The sequence below is a fragment of the Pinus tabuliformis genome, chromosome J, assembly GCF_031772625.1.
Source record: "Pinus tabuliformis cultivar Carrire ecotype Pingquan chromosome J, CPIR1, whole genome shotgun sequence".
Lineage (NCBI taxonomy): Eukaryota > Viridiplantae > Streptophyta > Pinopsida > Pinales > Pinaceae > Pinus > Pinus tabuliformis.
In genome coordinates, this window is record NC_142295.1 from 98,458,818 (window position 1) to 98,464,817 (window position 6,000).

Sequence of the window (6,000 nt, forward strand, 5' to 3'; positions counted from 1 at the left end):
AACCTGTAGATGATGAGGTCTGATTGTTGGCTTATAGGGGACGGACCCAGGTTCAGCAATGATTTAGCCAAACAAATCCTAGTACTACTAGCCCTTTCGGCAACAGTCCACAGAGCGCGGACTGAGGTCTCACCCGAAGTAGTATGGGAGGATGCTAGAACCAGGTTTCTGCACCCTAGAGATATCTGATGGTTTTTGGTGGTACGCAGTTTGACCTTGCGCGTACGTCGCTACGCGCACCTATCAGTACCTCACACCCTGCAATGCTGCCTTCGTGCAGACCTGTTCGAGGCGCAATCCATGCTATTACCCAAGTTCCTTACTATTAACCTGGTATTATCCGATTACTTAACTCATATGTATGAGCCCAATGATACTTAATAGTGTTTAGTATACATATAAGTGCGCGCGATAAACAAAACAGTATAAATGCATAGAAAATCATACAAAAACAGATACACAATATTTAGAATCAAACTTCTCTTTATTATTCTTCTTTTTGGTTTACAGACTCAACTTCACCCTGTGCACTCAGTTGCAGGGGTCCGTGCACTCGGCTGCAGACTCTACTAGGCCTTTGTGCACTCAGCTACAGAACCTCTTCCTACTACTACGACCCAAGACACTTAGAATTATTCTCTATCCTCTACTAGATCATTACATCCATCCCTCCCTTGTTACCTTTACAACTTATAACCTCGCTCTATTTATACAATCCCATGGTCCACGGACCATGGGTAGGCCAACGTGACATTACATTACATTACAACACTTAGGGTGGACAACCCTATGACTCAATATACATTTTGCGCTCCACGCTCGCAATTTGTGGAGTCTTACAACATTATTTGACCAAAACTTGGGCTTTGAGCCCTAAAACATGCTATGAGAGGATTCCATGCCCAGCAAGCCCCCAACACAAACATCGTGATTCACCCTCAAGTCATTCTGTCAATGTGGCGATCTTGGCACGAAGTCCCTCCAACTAGTCTTGTACGGTGCTGATGTCTTTCGTGCACTGAGCTGCTACTTGTTGAACATGTTGCATTCGTTCCTCTGTGTCTGAATTGTGTCCTTACAACTGTATTAGTGTCTGCTACATATGTTTATAGTCACGCGCCCTTGTCTGGATCCTCAGGCTACGAAGACTGTGCTTGGGTTGTTAGTCAGATAATCGGCCCACACGTGTAGGGCTTCAGGCGACTGCCGTTTACTTTGACTAGGAAGGGTTCTCCATTTAGTTTGACTAACTGGACCACACCTCTATCTATGACCTCCTTAACTACATATGGTCCCAACCACTACTTAATTGGCTTCGCGTCGGGTTTCAGGGTGATCTTCATCATCCCTAAGTCACCCACGATCCCTTTTAAGTTCATAATTTTGGTCGAGGACAGCTCTTGGTATTCGCGCAGTAAAACAGTGACCTTATCCACCACGACATCCTCAAGTGACTTTGATGTCAGGATCCTCAAGTGATGGTCCTCGAATCTCGCAATAGCCTTCCATTTCTGGAATGTTAATATTTCCTGGGTCCTCATCATCCTCCTCAACATTTACGTTGTAACACTCTAGCGTGAAACTCAGCTGTGTCGCCCATTCTGGTTGAAGTACTTCTATTAGCTTCTGGGGTATTTTGAAGATAGCTTCTTTTACTACCTGTAGTGTACTGTCAATAGTATCCCACCAACGATCTTCAAACATGAAAGTTAACAGGAATCCCTCGCGCAAGACATCCCATTCGCTCATACTATGGTGGAGCTCCATCTCAGTATACCAATTCATGGGTATGAAATCCAAGGTATGATAGAATAAATGTACCCATTCAGGCCATGGCTCTTCCCCGTAGGCCTTAGTCCATTTCACAAGGTGTGTACGTGGATCATCCCGTCCATCATATTTGTCTACTAGCCATATCTACAGTTTCCCAAATCGTAGGTGCATCATTCTTCTACATCCGCGCCAGTCTTCAAAACTTCCCTGATGCGTACCCCACCACCTTGAGGGAATTGCGCACAGTGCCCATTTCATAGCATCGAACCATTGTTGTTATGGTACTGTGCTTTCAGATTTGGTCAGGAATTCATCTACCGCTGTCAACCCATTATATGTAGGCAGATTCCTTACCTCTGTTGTCACGTAGCACAGTGATCTAACCATCATGTTGCAATTAAGCATTGTTACTTCGTGCAGCTGATTCTGCCATCGCTCTGCTTCTTCGTCCGAATCCGAAGTGTAGGAGCTTTCACACTCCCACGAAATCCTTCCATCTACAGTCGGGTTCACCCAATCTTGTTCTCATGTAGTTAACTTGTAGATGCAATCGAGATCATCATCACTATCATCATCGTGCACTGGTTCGATGTATCATGCTCCTTCGGCTGGATCTAGCAAAACTACTATGCGTAGTGACTTTTTCTCGAAAATAATTTTTCGCTTCCTAAAATTTATGACTCCGTTCATATCAATGGCCTAGTCTATTCCTAGTAGCGCGGGATAGGGATTGTTGTCATCGACAACCTCTATCACTTCAAAATCTTCCAGCATGCTCACACCTTCAATATCCACCATTACCCCTTGTAATCTTCCCATGGGCAAGATCTTCTGTTGGTTTGCCATTCGCAACTGAATAGGAGACCATTGTAGCGCGGGCCTGCACATGCATTCCCATGTCTGTTTCGATAGTACATTCGCGTCTGATTCAAGATCCAGGATTACCTAATCCATTTCATACTCGCTGATTTGCATGGTCAACCTCATTTCCCTTCTTGTGCGCAATGCATGCTTTCCAAGTTTCTTGACCACGCACGGTTATCCTGACCCCACGCACCTAGTGATAAGTTCTTGTAGTCCTTTTACTACCTTGCTCTCACGTAGCACTTTCATGCATGTCTCCAGAAAGGTAGTGAGCATTGAAGGATCCATCCCTGGTTCTAGTTAATCCTTACTACTTGAAGTGGAGGCCTCCGTGAAGCTCTTCTTAGCTTCCATGAATGTCTCCTTCGCACGTTCTAGATCAAATTTGCCTTGTGAACCCACGCACTTTCTTTTGATCGCTTACCTTTATCAACACCAATGGTCATACCGCTCCTGAGCATCATGTTTACATTTGGGTCTTCTTCATGTGGCTCAGACCTCATCATCTGCAAATTCTGAGTCGGAGGAGGCTGGAGTACCCCTTTTTCGCACAACATTTCTATCAATGTAGGGAAGTCTTCAGCCTCATGATCAAGTTGAGTACAGTACAAACATGATGTCCTTGTCGGGTTTGTACAATCGCGGACATAGTGCCACGGCCCTCTACAATTGTAACAAATTAGTTTCTCGTGACCCCTTCCTCGTCCTATTCCACCTCGACCTCGTCCGCGCCCCTGAAATCCAACGCGCACTATTCTTGTATTTGAGTCGATGGCTCGCATTTCGGTCTGCCCCCTATAGGTAGGAGTTTGATCCATCATTAGTTCGTAGCTTCTGCAGGTGCATTCATCATGGCCTACCGACCTACAAAAATTACAAAACAATTGTTGGGACGTTTGCGTATACTTTTGAAATATATGACAATCATCTGTAGTGTGTTTTCCTCCTATCTGACAGATCACGCACCATAGAGCAGGCACCATGCTTGGTCCTGCTTGTGCCTCAGGTCTCAATGGAATCAGCCCTCCTCCCGCCAAGTAATTTGCAAACACTGGACAGTGGTCCTTGTCATTCCCCTAGCCTTTTGATTTTATGCACCATACCTCCTCGCGCGCTTCTAGCCGAGGTGTCCTATCCTATTTCGAACTCTACATCTCTAGACATAGATTTTGCAATTGCATGTGGATTTGTTGGACTCCCAGACCAGGGTCTTATATAGGGGTCTCATGCAATCTCATTGCCATCTCCAAAGCTTCGGCCTAGGTGGAAAGTTTTTGTTGTGATAGAGTCGTCCTTAAATGCGGTGTTAGTGACACTACAAACCATGAGCGATGTTGTCCATCCATCAAAGTCATGTTGGATTCGCGAATCATACCATTCAGTCTTTGTTCCATATCCCAGGGGGTCTCACCCGGGAGCATCGCGATCTCCTTAAACCCGATAATAGATTGTGTCTCTGACTTTGGCCTGCCAAATTCAATGTTCAACGCGGTTTGGATTTCTGTGATTCCTACATTTGGAAGATCATTAGAATGCTTGATGTACCATGTTAATGTGTGATCCTGCAACGCACTCACCAGTGTAGCCTTCTTGATATTATCATCCATGAATCCTTGTGCTTCCCATACTGCCCTTACCATGAACCAGAATTGGTCCGGATCTTCATTCCCTACTCCTTTGAATACTGGTAGTTTTATCGCACTCGCCATACTGCACTGTGGTGGTGGCGAAGGTGGGGTGGGTGGAGATGGAGGTGAAGAGGGTGAGACGGGTGGTAGCGTAGGTGGAGGTGGTAAGCACGGAATTCGATGCCTTATCAAACTGGCTGCACTTCTCGGAGAAAATTTCTTGAGCTCTTCCTCGTTTTCCCATGAGGGTGAAATTAAGGGACTGGTTTCTAATTCTTCACTACCTCCGCTTCTATAGATCTTCCAACTTCACGTAGGCCCAAACATTAATTTATTCACATAACCCACTTTTCACACAATAACATCTTAATCCAAGTGTTCAAAGATTTAATATGCTTACCTCACGGTCCTTTGAGGAAGCATCACTTCGCCTCACTATAAATGACGTTTGTATCTACCGCAAACTCAGTGATAAATCCTCCTATAATTCGATCGAGCCAATGGTCCACAGATTGCGCAATCTTATCTCCTGATGCTTCTAGTCTGCACACTAATTCCAGTGTCCACACGATTGGCTTGTCAAGCCTACACCTTCCCTAATTGTTTCCTAGCTTCACGATCCACTCATACAACTCAAAAGGAAAGGATGCAAAGAAAATTTCGTGGATTTCCGTATATAAGTAGTGCTCCAACCACTGTTCCTTAGATACTCGTGGATTCCTGTTTTCCTGTGCTGCGAACTCTTGAATCTTCTTGTCCAACCACCCTTCAATTTATTTCTTTTTTGGATTCTAGTGACACGACATCAGACATCCCTTATGCAGATCCCAGTCCCGACAATGGAACCATTTTTTGGCTTATAGGGGCCTAACCTAGGTTCAGCGATGATTTAGCCAAAAAAATCCTAGTACTACTGGCCCTTTCGGCAACAGTCCGCGGAGCACAGACTGAGGTCTCAACTGAAGTAGTATGGGAGGGTGCTAGAACTAGGTTTCCGCACCCTAGAGATGTCTGACGGTTTCCGGTGGTCCGCAGTTTGACCCTGCGCGCATGTTACTACATGCACCTATCAGTACCTCGTAGCCTACAATGTTGCATTCGCGCAGCCCTGTTCGAGGCACGATCCGTATTATTACCTAAGCTTCTTACTATTAACCTGATATTATCTAATTACTTAACTCATCTGTATGAGCCCAATGATACTTAATAGTGTTTAGTATTCATATAAGTGCGCGCGATAAACAAAACAGCATAAATGCATAGAAAATCATACAAAAACAGATACACAGTATTTGGAATCAAACTTCTCTTTATTATTCTTCTTCTTGGGTTACAGACTCAACTTCGGCCTACGCACTCAGTTGCAGACTCTACTAGGCCTCTACGCACTCAGCTGCAAAGCCTCTTCCTACCATTATGACCCAAGACACTTAGACTTCTTCTCTATCCTCTACTAGATCATTACATCAATCCCTCCCTTCTTATCTTTACAACTTAGAACCTCGCTCTATTTATACAATCCCATGGTTCACGGACCATGGGTAGGCACACATGACATTACATTACATTACAACACTCAGGGCAGACAACCCTATGACTCAATATACATTTCGCTCTCCACGCCCGTAATTCACAGATTCTTATAGCATTATTTGACCGAAACTTGGGCTTTGAGCCCCAAAACATGCTGTGGGGGGATTCCATGCCACACACTGAGCCGCGTGAGGAAGATCGG